At 48.3% G+C, this 20,494-nt stretch overlaps 1 protein-coding gene and 1 long non-coding RNA gene across 4 annotated transcripts in view; both read left to right on the forward strand.

The window, feature by feature from the left end:
* Positions 1-542: 542 nt before the first annotated feature.
* LOC117031201 (uncharacterized) lies at positions 543-2,499 on the forward strand. Its single transcript, XR_004424479.1, has 3 exons — positions 543-593; positions 1,336-1,509; positions 1,993-2,499. It is a non-coding gene; the product is annotated as an uncharacterized LOC117031201 (long non-coding RNA).
* Positions 2,500-3,715: 1,216 nt separating this feature from the next.
* PC (pyruvate carboxylase) overlaps positions 3,716-20,494 on the forward strand; it is a 92,917-nt gene continuing 76,138 nt past the window's right edge. The window contains exons 1-3 of one of the 3 annotated variants that reach the window (XM_033121618.1): positions 3,788-3,845; positions 4,227-4,331; positions 8,355-8,392. The gene's annotated coding sequence lies outside the window, so the exon portion shown is untranslated. Of the gene's footprint in view, positions 3,846-4,226; positions 4,332-8,354; positions 8,416-20,494 lie in introns of all 3 variants that reach the window. The other 2 variants (XM_033121621.1, XM_033121616.1) reach the window with 2 other exon arrangements.

Genomic DNA, 20,494 nt, shown 5'->3' on the forward strand with positions numbered 1-20,494 from the left:
CAATCTTCCCGTAACTAGATTACCCTACAATAAATTCTGTTATAGTCTATGGAGTTGCCTCCTTCGACTTTTGGTGTGAAGATACCTTCTCTTCTCCATATGGAGGCCATGACACCTTTGCCCCACCATTGCACATAGGACTGGATGTGATATGCCGTGCCAGCACAGGGCCTGGGGCATAACAGGTGCTCAAAAAGTGAGTTGATGGTGTTGCTTATCTCGGGCAAATCCTTTCCACTTTCAGTCAGTCTTGTCATCTGTAAAATGGGTTGTTATGAAAATGAAATGAAATCATGACTGCAGATGCCTCTAAAAGCAAGACTACCAGCAGCAGTTCTTTCTCCCAAGATAGGCAAGAGAAAGGCACTTGGGCTGGACCAGCAGATGCTCAGAATGACAGAATCTGAGGGCTGAAAAGGACCTCAAACATCTTTTTGTTTTAACTGCTATTTTCTGAGCATACTTTTTTGTTCCTCCATGTATTTCATTTAAATCTCATGATAGTCTTATGAGATAAGCATTGCTATCCTTCTTTTATAGATCAGGAAACTGAGGCTCAGAGAAATTAGGCACCTGGCCAGAGAGCGTGCCCGGTAAGTGACAGAGCTGGGACTCCCGCCCCAGTCTACCTGGTTCTAAAGCCCATGCTTCAACTATTGTTCTCCTGCTGTGTTGGTGGCAGAGTCAGGACCGGAAGCCAGGTGTTCTGCCTCCTCTGTGTTTGGGCTGCTGCCCAGGGCACCCCTGTCTGGGGTCCGGGAAGTCCTGGCTGCAACTCTTGGCTTGTCCCAGCTTCTCCCTGGGCCTGGCCTTGCTCACTTTCCTCTCTCTGTTTCTAGGCCTTTCTTGGGTGCAGAGGCTCTTACTAGTCACCAGCTCAGCTCGTAGCCAGAGGAGATGAGGCAGGGCCAGCGTCAAGGGGAGAATGGAGAAAAGGGCCCTAGTCGTGTGCCCCAGCCTGTCCCAAAGGTGGCTGTGATCCGTACCCAGGCCTCTTCATTCCAACTCTGACATGTCTGAAGGCTAACCCACAGGCCAACCCTGACCCTGCTTATAAAGCAACAGAACCATGACACAATCTTCAATGTTCTGACCCCAGCACAGTCAACTCCAATCCCCGCTCTCACCAAAGTCAGAGCCCGGAGGAGCTTGCTCACTCCCCTACTTCTGAAAGGCCTTGGGGTGACTCACTTGCTCTTGGGTCAAGCATGTAGCTGCCGAATACCCTCTTGCCAAGTGTGTAATTTTATAAATTTCCAAATCCGTATTCTCTTCCTCCCCTCCCCCCTGCCTCCCTACCTTCCTCACCAGGCAAGCTCTTACTCACCTTTCCAGATCCTGCGTCCTGACATCTCCCCTGGAAGCCTGCCTGACAGACTCGTCAGCCCAGGTTAGGGAGGCAGTTCCTTCTCCAGCCCACCCAAAATACACAGTAGCAGCAGTTACACACTGGGTGTCCCCTGAAGGCCAGCACACGTTTTTTCATCTCTGTGTCCCCAGGACATGACAGTAAGTACTTAGTTTTAAATATTGGAGACTATGTCTATTGTTGCACAACAATTTACCCCACAATTTAGTTGCTTAAAGCAATACTCACAGGAGTATGACCTCACAGTTTCCAGGTCAGGAATCCAGGCATGACTTAGCCGGGCCTCTGGCTCAGGGACCCTGCAGGCTCCAGTCAGGGGGCTGCGGTCATCTCAAGGTTCAACTGGGGGTGGATCTGCCTCCAAGGTCACTCCAACAGTTGTTGGCAGGACTCGGTTCCTTGCAGGTTGTTGCACTGAGGGCCTCTGTTTCCTGTGGGTTGTTGACTGTTGCCATGTGGGCCTCTCCCAGGAACAGCTCACTATGTGGCAGTTGGCTTGACTCAGAGCCAGCAAGTGAGAGGGCAGGAGATGGCAGGCAGGCAGACAGAAGCCACAGTCTTTGGGGGAACTTAATTGCAGAAGTGACGTCCCATCACTTTTGCTACATTCTATTCCTTCAAAGTGAGTCACCAGGTCCAGTCGGCACCCAAGGGAAGGGATCCCACGAGAGCACGGACACCTGGAGGCAGGACCATTGGGAGTCATCATGGAGGCTGCTCACCTGAGACCTGGATTCTAAACCCATCACATGGCCCGAGTTGAAAGCCTTGCACGCTCACATGGTGTCTATATACATTGAGTGAGTGGCTTAACCTCACGTGCCTATAGTTTCTCAGCTATAAATGGGGATAATACCTTATTTCATCAAATCTAAGATGGCCTTGGTGGAAAGCCAGCATCACTTTATACATCATTAAGAAAAATACCCTCTGTCCATTTGTGGGAAGACACACTACCATGTCAGAGGGGTTAAAATGTGGGGAAAATAAATATGTGCCTTGAAATGAATGAGACACTCAGAATCTGTTTCCTAAGGTGGTTCTGAGACTTCCGTGGCTGGTGCCATTTAAGGCTATAGTGAGCCTTAGATATATGGAAGGCTGCAAACTGGGGTGGGCTGTCCAGATGTACTTACCAGTGAGCCCTTGCTGCGTGTAAGACCTTGTCTTGAGGATGCCCAGGAGTGAGGTGAGAGGGAGCAGGGTAGAATCCCTGCCGCTGGAAAAGGAGGAATTCTCGTGTACATACCCACAGTATGTGCTCAGGAGGTGTTTGTTAATCAAATGAATATGTGAATCTGGAGAATTGGGATTTTAATCCTTTTTTTGCTACGAAAATAACTATGTCGGATTGACCCTATGTCGGTTGGAATTCAGCCAGATAGGTGGACGGAAGGACAAGGAAGTTGGAGAGACAAACACAGCAGACACAACATAGTCAGAGAAGAGCATGGAGTTGCAATATCTCCCCATTCTCAATAAGCAACTTTTAATTAATAAGATGTTCTCATAGTCCTTGATCCTCCCAACTGTCTGGAAGCAGATTATTTTTTCTCCGTGCCTCGATTATCCTCTGATGCACCGCGTATTTTATTTGTTTATCGCTGTCTTCTCTCAGTGGAAGGTGGAGATTTTGATTTGTTTTGGTCACTCCCCTATCCCCTGGTTGGCACAGAGCCCAGTTTATGAAGCTTTCCGTTCAACCAAGCCTTATAAACCCTCTAGGTCCTGAGTGACTTCAACTTGCAGAATAGGAAACTGAGGCTCAGAGAGGTGAGATTGCTTGTCCAAGGTCACACGGAGACGGACTCCTGCCCATCACCGCCATCCCCACAGCTGCTGAAGACACAATCACGTTAACCCCTGTGGCACAAGCGCCATCTCCTTCCTCCTGTCCTTCGCAAACCCTTTTCCTCCGACCTCTCCGCCGTCCGCTTGCGTGTATTTGCGTCTTGCTCAGATCCCTAAACTCCCGTGTGATCTGTTATACTTGCGGCTTTGGGAGACACGTGCTACTCGGGTGAATGAATCGCACATCCCCACCCCCGCCGACAGCCAATCACGGCGTATCAGAGCCTGGCCACTTCCGCCTATTGCGGGCTGCGGCCCCGGCTGTGCTGCCCACGTGGGATTCTGTGGATTTGGGAGTAGGCGGTGGTGCGCCAGGGGCGGGCTCTTCCAGTCTCGTCACCAATCCGGGGGCCCGCCGGGGACGCGAGGGGCGGGGCTGACGTGCGGCGCCAAGGCTTAAACGTGATGGGCAGACGGGCGTAGGGAGGACTCTAGAGGGGGAGTGGTGAGTGACAGAGGCCGTTGTCCAATAATAGGAGGGGTTGGGCTGACTGAACCAATAGGAAGTCTTAAGGCGGGTCCGGGACTGCAGCAAGTTTGGTTGCGCGGAGACCGCAGCTGCTCTCTGTCAGTGGAGGTAGCGTCCGTAGAGGCGGTGGCGACGACTTGCGGCAGCGTGGAGGAGGTGAGTATCGGCAGCGCTGCGCACTTTCTTTTTCCTGCGGAGGGTCGGAGTGGGTGGGCGTACGCCGGCGCCGCTGTGGGGGACGCTTATGTAAGGGTCGTGCGCGCTAAGGCGGTGCGGGCTCCACCAGTGACGGCTGGAGGAGACATCAGCGCGCAGTGCGCGACGCGACTTGCACCGCGCCTCCCCTCCCCCTCCGGCGGGGGCTATAGGCCCGGGCCCCTCCCCCCGCCCACTCGCTCTGGGGACCCGCTCTCTCCCGCGTCCCCTGCCGGCGGCCCCTAGAGCATCTCTCCGGCTCGGGCGCAGCCGGGCCTTGTCTACCCCGCACCTCTGGCGCCCGCCAACGGCCTTAGTCCCGCTCTCGGGCCCATTTTGCAGATGGAGAAACTGACGCACGGATCCCCAAATGCCTTGCGCTGGGTCCCTGAGGGTTCAAACCCGGGTGTGTCAAAATCGGGAGCCCAAGTTTTCCCCCATCATACTGTAAGTTGCTCAGTTCTGAAGAAAGCCCTGACGTGTAAGGCGAGGGTTTTCCGTGTTCCAGGCGCCTCCGTGGGATCCTCTTAGTTACCCTGTGGGGTATTTTCAGTTCCACTTAGTTTCAGGTGATGAAGCTTGAGGTGCACAGAAGCAGTGATTCGCCCAGGGCTCTTTAATTAGGAGGAGGTGGGGCTTGGCTCAGCCCGTTATTTACACAGCTTTTAGCAGTTTACAAAGTGCACTAGGCTGGGACAAGGGGGCAGCAGCAGGTGGTCGGGGAAGTGCCCTCCTGGTCGTGGACCTGCTATGCAGGTTCCTCTCAGCCGACTTGCTTTGTGTAGAGTGAGTTGTCTCACTTTTGGGGAGCTCCTTTCTCGTCTCACAAATGCTGGGGTTAGGCCAGGCCCCTAGGTCCCTGACAGCTTTGACATTCTTACAAATCTGAATGTCTGTTCATTTTGTGAGAAAGTAGGGCAGGGCTCATTATCCCCATTCTGAGATAACTGAGGCTCAAAGAGGTGCCCCTATTTGCCAGATCACAACTAGAGCCCCCAAGTCTACCAAGAAGTTTTTGCCTTCTCTGTTGCTCCCTTACCCACTGCTACCAGCAGCCCTGGCTTCCCCATGTCACCCTTCCCCTGCCTGTGATGCAAATACTTGTGCTGGGGGTGGATGTGCTCAGCCTTTCTGATAACTCAGAGCTACAGCTTTTCTGCCTGCCTCCATCTTAACTCTTTGAACTCTTAATTGCCTTCTTTTGCACACCTACCGTGTTCAGATCCCTAGACTGGGCACTGAGAGAAGACTTGGGAGATTAATCCTTGTCCTAGAACTGCCAACAGACTGATTGGGGGAGACAAGAAGAAATAGAACTCAAGCAGCAAGTCAGCATGTCTCAGATGTATGTAGAGAGCCTGAGTGGATGTGGTATGGCCCCGAAGAGGACGAGGAGAACCAGGAAGTGGAGGTTCAGTAGGGGCCCATAAATCAGGTCAAGCCACACAGTAAGGCCAGGGAGAGGAGAAATGGACGGAGTGTCCTCAACTTGCAGAATAGGAAACTGAGGCTCAGAGAGGTGAGGTTGCTTGTCCAAGGTCGTGCGGAGACGGACCACCCATTGCCACCATCACCACCACCACCACCAGCCTCCATCCAAATGAAAGCTGGGTGGGGATGGATTGGGGAAGGCTTTGTGGATGGGGTGAGTCTGAGCCTCTTTTGATTCCTCTGGAGCCTGCAGTGAAGAAGCAGTGATCGGATTTGAGGAGCCGAGGTTATATTATGAAGGAGAGGTGAGTTTTAAGCAAGTAGAACTTGCAAGAGGAAAGCTGAAGAAGGTGAAAGGGGGATGGGGAAAAATAGCACTTCCCAGGTGAGTGTGAGAAGTTGGCTTGGAGGCTGTGAAGACGTCTTGCCTCTACAGGAGATGTAACAAGGCCAGGGCACTTTGTAAGGCCTGAGCTACAGGTTGCATCTGTTTGTGCTCTAGAAGCCACGTGGGAGCAGGCCTCCTGTTTCTTAGTGGCTGGCTGCCCTGCCCTGTGGGAAGGAGCTTTGTTCACTGTAGTTGCTCAATACTGATTTGCTGAATTGAATTAGGCTGTCATCCAAAGTTTCTGCAGTTTACCCCCAAGTCCCATCTGAGCCTTATCTCTCTCTGCTGAAGCTTGCTCCAGCTCGAGTGACCTTCTCTGCGCCAGTTCTCACCTCTGGGATCACCCCGGGGAGGTTTGCCCTGGTGGCTGTGGTCTCGGTTGATCCGTCCTGCCTTCGATGTGCCAGTACAGGCCTCTTGCCCTTTCGTTCTCCTCCTCGTTCCCTCCTTGTCTCACTTTCAGTACCCCAGTCCCCATGTGCCGTGCAGGGTGCCTGTCCTCCCCGCATGGCTCCCGGAGGCTCCGGGACCATGGCAGGGCTGGACCTCAGGTCCAGGTCTCATTCCAAGTTGCAATTCTCTGCGTTCCTCCTCCCTGTGTCATCACAGCTCCGAACACAGTGCCAGAACAAGTAGGTGCTTGACAATGTTTTGGATGACTTAGTCGGAAATGGCTCATATTGAAAGGAGGGAAGAGTGGCAGTTGGGGTGCCAGGAAAGGGCTCATGTTTGGGGACTGCAGGAATTTTGTCCTATGTCAGTGAGTCTGGGAGGAAGGCCTGGGCAGGCCCAGACCTCTCTCTGCTGCTCCTCGCATGAGCTGGATGCCTCAGTCAGGTGAACATTTCCCTTGAGGACTAGTGTGGCCTTCTCTCTGGCTGCCACCCGGTAGCAGCTTACCTCTTCTGAACAGCTCCTGCTTCCCATGGCCAAAAAGCGTGCTCTTTGGGGGCAAGTTTGTCATCTGGAGACGACCTTCAAAGAAGTGGGGCGTTTGCCTGCTCACTCTGAAACCCCCTGGGCCTGGCCGACCGTCCCTTCACCTCTTTGTCTCAGCTGCCTCTAGTCTCAGCTGTGGGTACTTTGCCAAACTGCCAAAGGAGTGGGGTCTTACAGTGGGAGATGGGAAAATGATACAAAGAATAAACCATTTCCTCTTACCTGTTAAATGAGAATGCGTGATCCCACCTATTGGGCTTTTTCTTCCATTTGACCCTACGGGCACCCTCTTCTACCTCAGCCCTCGTTGGAGACTATTCATTGTTGCCCCAAACTTGGTTTTCAGTGTCCCTCTGCTCTCAATGTCCCTGGTGACCTTTGTTCTCTGCAGGACTTCTTGTCCTGTCAAAATTCTTCAGGCTTACCTGCATTAAGCCTTGCCAAATCTATTCCATTGGACATGGCTTCTCTCTTTTACTAATATGATAAGGAATGATGTGTTGTTATGCATAATAAAAGTCAACCTTTCTTGAGCTCTTACTGTGTTGTGGTAGCTCCTTACGGGTATTATCTGGTTGTCACAACAGCCCTACAACAAAGGGACTGTTAACTCCTCGCTGACAGGTGAGGAACGGTGGGTGAACTAACTCCCCCAGACAGCTGGGGAACAGTCCACCTGGGGTCCGCCCCAGACTGTCAGGCTGAGTCCCTGGGTGGGTCCCTTTCGTGTATTATCCTGTTTTTATCCTCTCTTAGCCCCTAACAACTTGCTTTCTGACACTTGGGGAGCAGAGCCCATGTTTTCTGGCGTGGTGCCTTGGGCAAGGTATATGCCCAGTAAATATTTGATTGAATTGAATGCCCCAAACATTCATTTTCAGCCTTGACATAATCTACCAAGGCATCTGGTGTCCTCAGAACATGGATTCAGTTCCTTGATGGCTTGCTGGCCTGTGTCTCTGTTTTGTTCTTTATTGACCAGTGGCTAGAGCTGAGTGACAGGTGTGGCCTTTCCAAAACAAAGCAATCGGTAAACTGCCAAAAGTGGTCATGAACCACCAAATATGCGCTCCCATGGGTTTCAACACCGGATATACTCTTAGGTGTGTGAGCGATCTCTGCAGGAAAGGATCTGAGGAAATAGTTGGGGAAATAGACACATCAACTCTCGGGTCACGAAAGACGGTTCTTAATTAGTGGCAAGTGCGTAATGAGATAGGAACCAGACTTGGAGAGTCTGGAGGGGAGGGAGCTCCTGAAGGATTGGAGACAGCCGTGCAGAAGGAAGTGGGCCTGGGGCTGGATGGCAGTGTGCAGGAAGAGAAAGAGCTTCAGATACAACAATGAAAGTTTCTAGAACTTCATGTTCTTGTGTCGTGGGTGCCAGAAAAGGATTTTACTTAGAATGCTTCTTACTAAGCACACTGGCTAACGTCTGTGCCCTCTGTACCAGGCATGGTGCCAGTGTGTGTTAACTCATCGGGAACCCTACGAGATGGGTGTTGATATTATTCCCACTTCACAGGTTTTGGGGTGGCAGAGCAGCAATGGGGGAGCCCAGGCAGTGGACAACAGAGCTGGGGTGCCGCCCCCCATCCCCCAGCTTCCCTGAGATAGAAGCAAAGTAACAGTTGTTCTCTGGGTTCTAAATCTAGGTTCTCTGGGGAGTGCCTGGAGAAATGAGGATAACACTGCTTTTTCTTTTTCTTCAGATAGCGCCTGCCTTCTGAGAACTGACAAGACGCCCAGGGTAAGTCCTGGGCCTGAATCCAGGTCGGTGGGATGCATGTGGGTCTTGTTCAGGAGCCGCTGGAGGTGTTAGCTGTCCTGGCATGTCAGTTATCAAGCTCAGTCAATCAAAAAGGCCCAGCTCTGATGTTTGGAAAATACCGGCAGTCCCTGTGTGTTCCAGGTCTCCGTTAGTTTTCTCAGGGGAAGTCACATCTGGCTCTCTGCTTGCCCTGATTGACTGGTGGCCAGTCTCAGCAGGAAGCCCTACTTCTGGAAGGGTGTGGCTCGGAACACTGGTCATGGGGAGGGTGGCAGGCTTCTAGGAGCAGAGGAAACATCTCTAGAGCCGGGAAGCCTCTCAGAAGACCCTGGCGTCGGTGTGGAGAGCAGGTGCAGGCCGGGAGGGACTCGGAGGAGCCTGGGGCTCTGTCCACTGGCTGGAGAAACACTTGACCCGTGTTTCCAGACAGTGACGCTCAGACTTTGGGAGTCACAGTGACAAAGGGGTGAAGGAGGAATTGTCCCTTCTTCCTCCCACAGAGTGTGCAGGCAGCACTGCCCTGTGTAACCTACTGTTTGTTAGGTTTCCCCGGATGGCGCTGAGCCGGGTGCATTCAGCCCAAATTCCACAGCCCTCTGGCCGGGTCCCCCTGATGGTTCAGGCTTGTCTCCTGCAGCTGCTTCCCGTGAACACCCTAGCCAGGCACGCTCCTCTGTCTCCCATTCCCCCCAAGTTTCAGACACTGGTAACATTCTTTCCTTCATCCAAAGGCAGGCCAGCTGCCACCCCCATTTCACAGCCAGGTGCCCTGGGCACTTTGTGGCTCCGGGACAGTTTTCCCCAGAGCTCATGTTCAGTGCTCAGAGCGTGGATTCCTCTGCACAGGGATTTTTTTCCTAGCTCTCCACCCATTGTGTAGGGATTTTCCTCAGGCGACCCTCCATGACCCAGCAGTTCTCCTTCCTGAGATTTTCCCACAATCCTCCCTCATCCTATGTCTCGGGCCAGCAGCGCCCAGGCTCCACTCTACGATGGAGTCTGCTTAGCGGAGCTGGCAGAGTCAGGCAGGTGGGTATGGCTGGAAATGGCTCCAGACTTTGGATGGACTCCGCCCTCCACCAGGTGCCCACTGCCTTGTTCTCTCCTTTCTCTTGTCCTCCTCTTCTTGGTTAACGGAGTTGAATGTTTCTGCTCTGACTTGCATCCCTGTGAGGCATGGTGGGGAGTTGAGTGAAGGCCCCCAAACCAGCTATCTTATGCAGCTGAGAAATTGGGGCCCAGAGAAGGCTGATTAGCAGAATTCCAGCTTCTGATCCCCTCCCCCAGCCCCTTGTTAAGAGCACCATCTTTTATAGCATGTCTTCCCCCAAATCCATGGAAATGAGTCGCCAAGAAGGACTGCCTTCTCCCTAATCTGTGCCAGCTGTTTGGCTCGTCAGCCCTCTGAGCCCCTGAGCTTTGCTTCCTCACCATAACTGAGACTCCGCCGAAGGTCGCTGACCTCCCTTGCTGTGTCCTTGGTGGTCCCGGAGGGAGGTGCATGTGGGCTTTTTTTTTTTTTTTGTAAGTATTATACCGGAATGCATAACCCAGGTCATCCCAGCATCCTTGCATCGCTGCTGCCCCTTACCTCCTTATCCTGATTTCCCTGTAGGCCAGAGGCGGGAGGAGGGACCGGGGTGTCTGAGGCTGCTCTAAAAGTACATTTCCACCAGCTGCGTGTAGAATGGGGCTAATCTCCGCGTGTGACAGCTCCTTTCCTGATGGTATCCATCCCCGGCTGAGGCGTCTGGGAAAATTCCGTGATCGGAATGCTGAGTCATGCTTAGTCTCTGAGGATACGTATGTCACCTTTCCTATGTGTCTCACTGACCAGCTCAAGGTCTGGGAAAGGCTGCAGTTACTGTGGAGTGATATCATGCTGCCAACCTCTTATATTTGCCCATCACTGTCTGCTTCTCCAAGTGCTTTTACTAACGAATGTGCTGTTGATCAATATGAAATTTGTTGATATTCAACCATAAATAACACATGTATTATTTGTTCTAGAAAACGTTCCTCTTGTATGATGAGGAAACTGAGGTTTAGAGGGACTTGGTGAGTTTCAGGTGACTGGGGACTGGCATGTCTGGGCCAGACTTTGGATGCCACACACTATCCCAACCCTGGGTTTTTGTGTAATGCGAAGATTATTCAGAAGTTTCTTTGAAAAAAACTTGATTTTCAACTTGTTAAAGTTACCGATTCAAAAATCTAGTTCTTTAACGGCTAGTCTTTCAAGTTTAGCTTTTAAGTGTAGCCTATAAATCTTTCTTTCTATTTATGATTCTAGGAAACTTTAATAATCATTTTGAAGGAGACTTTTGATTAATAATACTTGATCTCATTTGCAAACTTTAACTCATTTGAAAAATTTAAATTGAATTTACAAAGTGCATTCAACTTCCTTTAATTATTTTAAAACTTCCAATTGCCTGATTAACAAATAGTCCTAATAAATAATTCCTGTAAATCTAATAAATTAAGCTCTCTTACATTTTCTTAAACATTCTTATACTGCTTTATGTTTTATTATTTAAAACAATTCTATTGAGGTATTTTTGACATAATAAATTGCACATATTTAAACAATGTATAATTTTTGACGTGGATACACTGGTGAAACCATTACCACAATTAAGATAGAACACATCCATCACCTCCAGAAGTGTCCCCGTGCCCCTTTGTAATCCTTCCCCCCCCCCCCCATCTGCTTCCCCCATCCCCAAGTAACCACTGAACTGCTTTCTGTGACTTGAGATTAGTTTGCATTTTCTGGAATTTTACATAGATGGGATCAGAGTGTGTATCCTTTTTTGTGGTGCTTCTTTCACGCAGCATCTGGTTTCAGATTTGTTGCATGTCTCAATAGTTCTTCCTTTTTATTGCTGAGCGGCATTCCATTCTGTGTATATCCCATAATTTGTTTATCCATTCATTCACCTGTTGTTGGTCATTTCAGTTTCCAGTTTTTGGCGATTGTAAATAAAGCTGCTATGGATGTGTTTGTGTACGAGTCTTTATATGGACGTATATTCCTTGTCTCTGGGGCAATGTGTAGGAGTGCAGTGGCTGAATCATATGGTGGGTGTGTGTTTAACTTAAACTGCCCAACCGTCTTCCAAAGTGGCTGTACCATTTTGCATTTCCACCAGCATTGTATGAGGGTGCCAGCCCCTCCATATATCTTCTCCAACCCTGGGGACAGTCAGTCTTTTTATTTCCTTGGTGTTGATGTTGTGCTTTTTACATGCTTATTTTTCATCTGCCAATACTGATTTTAAAATTCCTACTTAAAATCACAAGTCTAAACCACTTACTTACATATTTTAATTGGAATCTTGAGACTGACTTATTATCTGAACAGATCAAATTCCCTTGAATATTAAAGTGCATAAAGTAACAGATACCGGTACACATAGTTTTCTTAACATGAAATTATAAATGCTATAATTTTTATTTTCTTAGGCATGTTTATTCTTAATGCTATATCTTCCTGGAATTAAAGAAGCTTACCTAATAAAGAAATAATGACATGATCTCAAATTACAGTACATTACCTTCCTAAGCAACTTTTGGAAATTTTCTCAACTGGATAACATTTCTTTATAATTCAAGAGCTTCCTGGCCAGGATGACACTAGATCGTGGCCTTTGAATCCAACTGCGAGGCCAAGCCTGACTCATTGCCATTTTGCCCCCAATGGGATGGTCACACAGCTCAGGTGCCCCAGACTGAAGCATCACATTGCCTAATCAGGCACTTCTCCACCCAGATTGCTATACCAGGTGACTGGATTCAATTCATCTATTTAAGACCTTATTTCTTATGCACTATGGCCACAAAATAGGTGAAATTAAAATACAAAATAAGTGGAATGTATTTATTTATTTTCCCCCCCTTTCTTCCGCCTCTCCCCATCCTCCAATTCAAGCCTCTGTCTCTCAGTCTAGTGTAAGACACAGCTCCCTGGCCCATGCTGGTATTCTGAGCCTTGCACTTGCCCCCCCGGCTGAGGCAGTCGGTCACTAGTCGTGGGTCGGCCGCTTACAGCAGCTCACGGCAGTTCTCCCCGGCTGCCGGCCGCTCACACTGGCCACTGTCCACTCATGGCGGCATTCGGTAGCCCACGGCAGCACACAGCAGCTCACTGCTGGCCACTCACGCTGGCCGCTGGCCTCTCATGCGACACACAGGTAGCCCACGGCAGCACATAGCCCATGGCAGCACACGGCAGCCCAGCTCCAGGGAGAGCCGTTGTTCACAATCTTAGTTGTAGAGGGCGCAACTCACTGGCCTATGTGGGAATCGAACCGGCGGCCTTCAGTGTTAGTAGCACCGCGCTCCAACCACCTGAGCCACCAGGACCAGCCCCAAAATAGGTGGAATTTAGATTCTGCGTGTCTCCCAAGGCTTTGGCCAAGGACTAGTTCCAAAACCTGCTAGTGACCCAGCAGTGCTAGAATTTGAATTTGTCTTCTCAGTCCAGGCCTGTCTGGCATTTCACCCTGTATCTTACATCTTTTCAAACGAAGAGAAAGGGAGTCTGGTACTTAAGAATTCTTGGTTTCGGGTCAGGCTTGGTTACCAAGAAATGCTGGCACCTGGAACCTCTGCCTTTTCTCATTCTTTAGTTTACTTCTCCACTGGAAGTGGTGGGAACCTGGGCTTCTCCCTAACCGCCCAGTGGAGAGCTACCAATCTCTTTGGAAGGGCCATTGCCATTAAATTCTTTAGATGATAAAGAGATGTGGACCTGTATTTCTGCCCTGGTCACTGAGTGTGGCCTCAGGAAGCTGTGGGTGGTAAGTGGGACCTGGTTGAAAATGATTAATACAATCTGACCTCTCCCCTGATGTCTGATGCTTATGTGGCCCCAATGTGGGAAAAGAGGGAAGGTGGAGTTCTGAGAAAACGATATTTGACTGGAGGACTGTCTTATATTCCTGCTCTTCAGGAGTTTTGAATATGGTTTCTCCTTTGGCCCTGAGTTCCTCCTCCAGGTGCTGAAGGAGCACTGTGTGATAAACAGCGTATGACAGTACATTAAACGATGGCAGTGATGTCACTGAGTGACAGAATCTCTGTTCAAAGAGAGAGAAAAATGCTCCTCACCACAGGGCAGGTCCTTAAATGGCAGGGGAAACAAAGAAGATTAAACCTAAAACTTAAAAAGGAAAAAGAAACAGCATTTGACATGACGATTTCAAGTCTAGAAATAAAACCTAAAGTATAATGGGACAAGCATGCAAACATACTAGGCTGTTCAGATCAGCATTTTTCTAGCAGAATGTAAAATATATATCAGAAAAGATTGCTACAGGTGCAGTCTGTTCAGTGTCATCCCATTCAGCTTTAAAAATAGTCCATGTACCTAATCAAACTGTTATTTTAAATGTATTATCACAGAACAACAGCCATCATGCTTTTACATGAGAAAGGTACATTATAGAAAAGAGTGTATAACATCTCATTTAGGTTATTGGAATGTTATATCCAAAATTTTTTTCTGGATGCTGAAATGATAAAGTTATGTATAAAAAACTTTTTTTCTGTGTCTTTAATTTTAAAGAATCAGGTTTAAAAAAATATAGAGGGTTGCAATTTATAGCACTACTTGAGGCTTAAGATTTAACTATCAAAGTTTTACTCTTTTACCCCTCTTCTCCATAAAATTGTTTGGGGTCGGGGGATGAAAACCTCTTTCTAAATGCCCTCTGAGATATAGGTTCCTGGAGAATAGGACTTCTTAAAAGATGCTCCTCCATAAAAGAAATGAGAAAACTGGCAAGAATTGTCAAAGTCAACTTTTGCAGAATTATGGAAATTAACCAAAGGAAATTAACCCAAGGAACATTTATTCAAGAAAAATTGGTGAATCTTGATTTTAACAAAAAAATTATGAAGCATGCAAAGAAACAAGAAAGAATGGCACATATGCAGGAAAAGAAGCAGCATCCAGTAGAAACTGTCCTAGGGGAAGCCTAGATGTTGGACTTTATAGACAAAACTTTAAATCAGCTATTTAAAAATATGTCTAAAGAACTAAAGGAAAGTATGAGAACAGTGCCTCATCAAATAGAGATAATAAGTGAATCAAAAATAAATTCTGGAGTTGAAAAGTACAACTGAAATGAAAAAGTCAGTAGAGGGGCTCAAAATCAGAGTTGAACAGGCAGAAGGAAGAATCAACAAACTTGATGATATGTCAATTGTGACTATCCAGTGTGAGGAACAAAGAAAAAAGAACAAAGGAAAAGGAACAGAGCCTCAGACACCTGTGTCACACACAGTGACAGTCCTACCGTGTTTCCCCAAAAATAAGACCTAGCCAGATAATCAACTCTAATGCGTCTTTTGGAGCAAACATTAATATAAGACCCAGTCTTATTTTACTATAAGACCCGGTCTCATGTAATATAAGACCGGGTCTTATATTAATTTTTGCTCCGAAAGACACATTAGAGCTGATTATCCGGCTAGGTCTTATTTTGGGGAAAACATGGTAGAAGGAGAGGACACAAAGGAGCAGAACAAATATTTGAAGAAATAATGGCCAAAAATGTCCTAGGGTTGATGAAAAAACAGTAATTTATGTACCCAAGTAGCTCAGTGAACTCCAAGTAAGATAAAGAGATCCATACCGAGACATAGCCTAATCAAAGAAAATCTTGAAGCAGCAAGAAACAAGCAACTCATACGTACAAGGGATCTTTGATAAGATTAAGAGCTCATTTCTCCTTGTGAACTATGGAGGCCAGAAGGCTGGGGGATGAAAATCATAGATGCCATATGAAACCTTCAACTATATTTGACCTTTGAGTCCTTAGGTGCCTCTGATTTCTTCCAGCTTCAGGGTTAACATGTCACTTTTGTCCCCAAATAACAATTACTCAAGCTTCTTTCATACTTGACCTGTAGGAAGTGTGGCTTTACCAAGTTCCTCTCCCCAAGTATTTCTAGAAATAGCTAAGAAACATTATTATTTGTTCTACCAAGGCTGGAACATAGTATGGGCTCAAAAAAATATTTGTTAGATGAATAAATTCTACCTGGGTTGCTTATTTCCTTGGCCAGCTGTTGTCTATCCATACTCTTCTGCTTGTCACCTAGTTCTCCCTCATACCATTTTGCCTTAAACATGCAAACAGACCTGTTTCATAACTTCTGGAAATTCAGCTTTTAAACATATCACCAGACATTTCACAAAATTTTACTGAATATTTGGCAATAGCAGAATGAAATTACAATACGGGGGGGGGGGGGAACATTTTGCTCCCAAAGGTGAATTCAACCTTTACCTCTAGAAAAATAGGGCAACTGCCATAACCTGATAATGGCAGCCTCTCCCTTGCCCATGAACCATCAAGGTTTCAACAGATATTGAGGTCTAATCTCTAACGATGGAGCCAACTGCTGATGTTCTGTTGGTAATATTCCTTACGTGTATGTTGACGTAAGAACGTCGAAACCTATAGAAAATTTTTATGAGGGTCTATTTATTTGACACAAACAGAAGATACGCCTGGAAGTGAGATCTCAACAGACTGAGAAAAATGTTTCCTAGAATGACAGTTTGCAGCTTCTTTTATGCATTTGGAATTAAGGAAGGAAGATTTCATGAAAGTGGGAGAAAGCAAGATGGGGATTGGATTACAGGATAGTTAACAAGATTATGTGCTCCCTTGAGGGAGGTTATGCCTCCAAGGAGTCTGGAAAAGAGAATTATCCTGGCATTTCGAAGGTGTGTTAACCTAGATGCATGAGAGGATGGACAGGGCTGGCTTCAGGCAAAGATAAACCTTCTACTAAAGAAGTTACAGACCTGGAGCGTGACTACCCACCATGACCTGCCCAGTTGGGAATTTATGACCAACTCACCCTGTGACGTTACTTTCCATCCCTGGACTTGTCAGTTTTGTTAAAGAACCCCTTTTTCATCCATGTGTGTATAGTACTTTATAGTTTCACCATTTCGTGGGACAGTTCTTATTGGCACAGGCCCAGCTCATGGTTTCAGTATTGATGGATGCCGGACCAGAGGTTCTAATGGGTTTGGTGACTCACCCGGCTCCACCAGTAAGAGGCAGAGCCAGTCTTTGCACACAACCATCCTGTTTTCTGGCCTCGGGTGCTTCCTGTTCCACAGGATATTAGAATGTCATGTGGCGGTGTCACTCTGCAGAGGGCTGAAAAGCCCAACCTGAAACTGTCTTTCCTACTTAAGTAAATCTCTTGATGGGTATTTTGCATCTCTCTCACTAGAGCCATTTATTGTCGCTTGGGCTTGTGGTTCTCCTCCTGCCAGGTTGCCTGAGGCCATTTCAGCAAGCCCTGAAGACTTTCCTCAACCTTTACGGCTTTTGACTATCCCGTTCCAGCTGGTTGCAAAGCAGCCCTTTTGTGTTTTTGTTTCCCTGGCCATCTTTCCATTCCTTTTTACCTGTGATTGTCTTGAAAAGCAATTTTACCATTTGGCAGAATAAATTCCCCATGATCTAATCCTGAGTTTTCTCAACTGACTGAATGGTATAAGAAGGGCAAAAGTTAGTACTGTGCAGTATTCCAAGAAATTGTTCTCAAGCATTTCCTGAGCACCTGTGGCAGGCACAGCTCTTTACTGTAAGGCTACAAGAGGTTTGACCACGTGGCTCTTGCCTTCGGATGCTTATCCTGTGGTTGGAGAGAGAAAGAGTGTGTGTACTGGGGCAAAATACATGCTCAAGTAGTGACTAGTTAATAAGGAACAGTCATAACTGCCGTTTACTGAGTGTCAGGTAAAGTGCTAAATGTGAAAATGAATGCAGAGAATTACCAGGGAAGTGGCTAAAAGCAGGGCTCTGGAGTCAGGGGTCAGGCGTGGAGTTCATTCAGCCTTAGCCCTTTACCAGCCCTGTCTCTCCTGGCAAGTTCCTTAGCCCTTTTAGGCCTTGATTTCCTCATCTATAAAATATGGGCACTAAGACCTTCCTCACTGGGCTGTTGGGGGATTAAATGGAATAACTTATGTAGACCCACACCCAGTGGGCACATCCTGATGTTGGCTGCGTTACTGGTACAGGTGGAGAACAGTTCCAGGGGGACTCGTGGAGAGTAGAACACGTGAGTCCAAGGGCCTGCAAGCTGAGAAGACTGGGTCTGTCAGGAGGGTGGCTACTCGGGAGGGACTTCTTGGAGAGCTGGCCCTTGAATGAGGTGTCATATTTGGGTTGGTGAAGAGGGGACGATGCCCAGGCAGTGGCACTGGAGCAACTCATGGGGATGAGAAAAGCCGGGCATTGGGTACAGGGCGATGCCCCAGCCTCACTGATGGAGGAAGGGGACGGCAGCTCCACGAGGGTGGAGATTTGCGTCTGCTTTGTTCACTGCTGAGCCCATAGGACCCTGGGGCTTAGGAAACCGCATAGAAAGAATGGATGCTGTTCGGGAGAAGTGACCGCGAGGGCTGGTGGGATTGATTCTATGAGAGTCCGGCTGCGAGTCGTGATTTGAGACAATGCGAAGTTTCTGAGATGCTTGAGCCGGTGACCACCCACAGGCAAATGGGCTTTTGAAAACCTCTTCTGGAGGAGTGGGCCGGCCGCCCTGGAATGGGAGTGAGGAGGTCAGAGTGGGGGCCTAGCTCTGGCAGGCAGCTGTTGAAGCTCAGACATCCATCATTGCTACGCGCATGGACTGGGGAGCAGTGGCCATGGGAAGGAAGAAGCAGAAACAACCTGTTACGGAAGAAAAGTCATGGAGCGAAGCGGAAGTTAGAGGACTTAGGGAGCTCTCATTTGTGGCACTGCCTCCATCCTGAAATGCAGAGCTGGAAAAGCAGCCCCATTCATTTAGCTGAAGGTAGCTGACCCAGGACTGAGTCCGGGCGTGGGAAAAGGGGAGAGGCCTGGAAATAGGGAATTGGGATAGGGTGCCACCTTACAGACCGGCTACTGAGCCCACCTCAGAATTTCCTGAGAAAATTGAGTTTGCTTGCGACCAGAGCAATTAGTCCTGAGAACTTACCCGGAGAAACGTTATCCAGAGGAGAGGTCCAGCAGAGTCCAAACTGATTCTCCCCACCTGTTGCCTCTCAGGGCTTTCTCGTTTCTCCTGATCTTCGGGACAGGAGCCGCTGACAGTTTCTGGGAGAGAATAGCGTGTCATCTGCACAGTGAGCCAGCCAGGGCCTCCTGCTGCTTGCTCAGGCCAGGCTGGAAGGGCTACTCACGAGGGAAACCCCTTCTGGGTGCTTGTCTTTCCCTTTACTTCCAGCACAACGTAGGTGGAAGCTGAAACTGCCTGCCTGCATGGGGATTTACTCTGAGGACAAGAAAAAAATTCTGAGATGTCCTCAATTAAACTCCAGTGGGGTGGAGAGGGAGAGAAAGAGAGGAGAGTAATTAACCAGTTAATATTATAGCTGTGGGCCGTCTAACAAAAGACGGCTCACATTCCTGAATGTCTGTTGGAGCTTCTAGGTGGCCACCAGACGCCACTGCACAACCTGCTTAGGCATGAACTTTGTCATGTGTTGCCCACAACCAGTCAAAAGTAGTAAATATTTCTTCCTTACGGACTGGGCACCTGTCCTAGAACTTGCCTCGCTTTACCTACCCACCCTCCTTGCAGCCAGTGTAAATTCTTTCACAACAACTTACATCGTTCTTCCCCAAAACATAATAAAAAACATAATAAAACAGCCCTGTCAACCCCAGGACTGCAGACGTGTTGTCTTCCCCACCTACCCCAGCTGCTGCTGAGTCAGACGGCACGTGGTCCTTTCCTGGCTAGCATGTGGCTCAAGAAACCCTTTCTTTCAGAAAAACTTTCGGCTGTTAATGTTTTTCTGCTTAACATTGAGCAAAACCATGTATTTGTGGCTATTAGATTTGAGAGGGTTTTTTTGTTGTTACATTTTTAGGTGCATGGTGAGGGAGGCCTTTTGGAGGGGTTCTCCTAGCATATTCAGAATATGAATTTAAACTGGTTTCTGTTTTTCTCCCAACTACTTGGTTTTCGTGGTTCATGAGTTAGGACTTTGGAATGGCATTTGGTCAGCATAGACAGGTGGGGCACATCCTGACAAGGGGAAGTACGTTGAGACCGAAGTTACAAGTTAGGCTGTGGGGACAGAGTCCCAGAGAGCCGTTTCCAGGCTCTCGGCCTCACGTGGAACGGTGCTGGCTTGGGTAGTAGATGGCCATCAGCTGTGACTAGTTGACCATCAGCTAGTTAGCCATTTACTAATGGCTAGTAACCAGTTAGCCATTAGCCACTGATATAACTGCCGTGGCTGGGCTAGCAGGGGCGGATTGCAGTTAGCAAGTGGGTTGGTGGGTTGGCAGAGAAGCGGACTGTGGATTGCGGCTAGCGAGCGTAGATGGCGAATTGCGGATTGTGTGGATCCTACTTCCTGTGTCTCACCCGGTCTCCAGTGAGACTGGGGTGCAGGAAAATCCCTTGTTGGGGTACTGGCGGATGTTTGTTTTTGTGTCTCGAACAGCGCCATCGAGAATATAGTGGTATGACTCCCCTATCTGTGGCTCCGTGGGTGTTCCTTTTTGGCCTCACCATATCCTGCGTTCTTGTGCGGGGAGCGGGAGCTGAGTCCCGGCATGACATAGGGGCTGGCGTGCATTCTAAGAAACGGTCTGAGTCTGGCCTCTCTTGTTTCTACCACTCTGAGTCAGTTTCCTTTTTCCTCCTGGCTGTCTTCTCCGGCATGTCCCCCCTGGGGGGCTGATGAAGGGCATTTCTGGGGCGGAGGACAGATACAGCCATTCCTAGCAGATGTGTGGCCCCAGAAGGACACTTCAGCCACTGCCCCTTTGAGATTTTTGTCACAGATCAGCGAGCCTAGCATACCGTATTTCCCTGAAGGTAAGACTGGGTCTCATATTATTTTTGCTCCAAAAGGTATATTCAGGTTTATTTTCAGGGGATGTCGTATATTTTCATATACAGCAATCTACATTTATTCATGTACAAAAATCTACATTTATTCAAATACAGTCATGTCATCTTCTTCTGGAATATCGTCATAACTTTCCAAAACCCGAATTCTGGCTTGAATTTCTTGTGACTCCATTTCCTGTACAA

The sequence above is a fragment of the Rhinolophus ferrumequinum genome, chromosome 11, assembly GCF_004115265.2.
Source record: "Rhinolophus ferrumequinum isolate MPI-CBG mRhiFer1 chromosome 11, mRhiFer1_v1.p, whole genome shotgun sequence".
NCBI classification, from domain to species: domain Eukaryota; kingdom Metazoa; phylum Chordata; class Mammalia; order Chiroptera; family Rhinolophidae; genus Rhinolophus; species Rhinolophus ferrumequinum.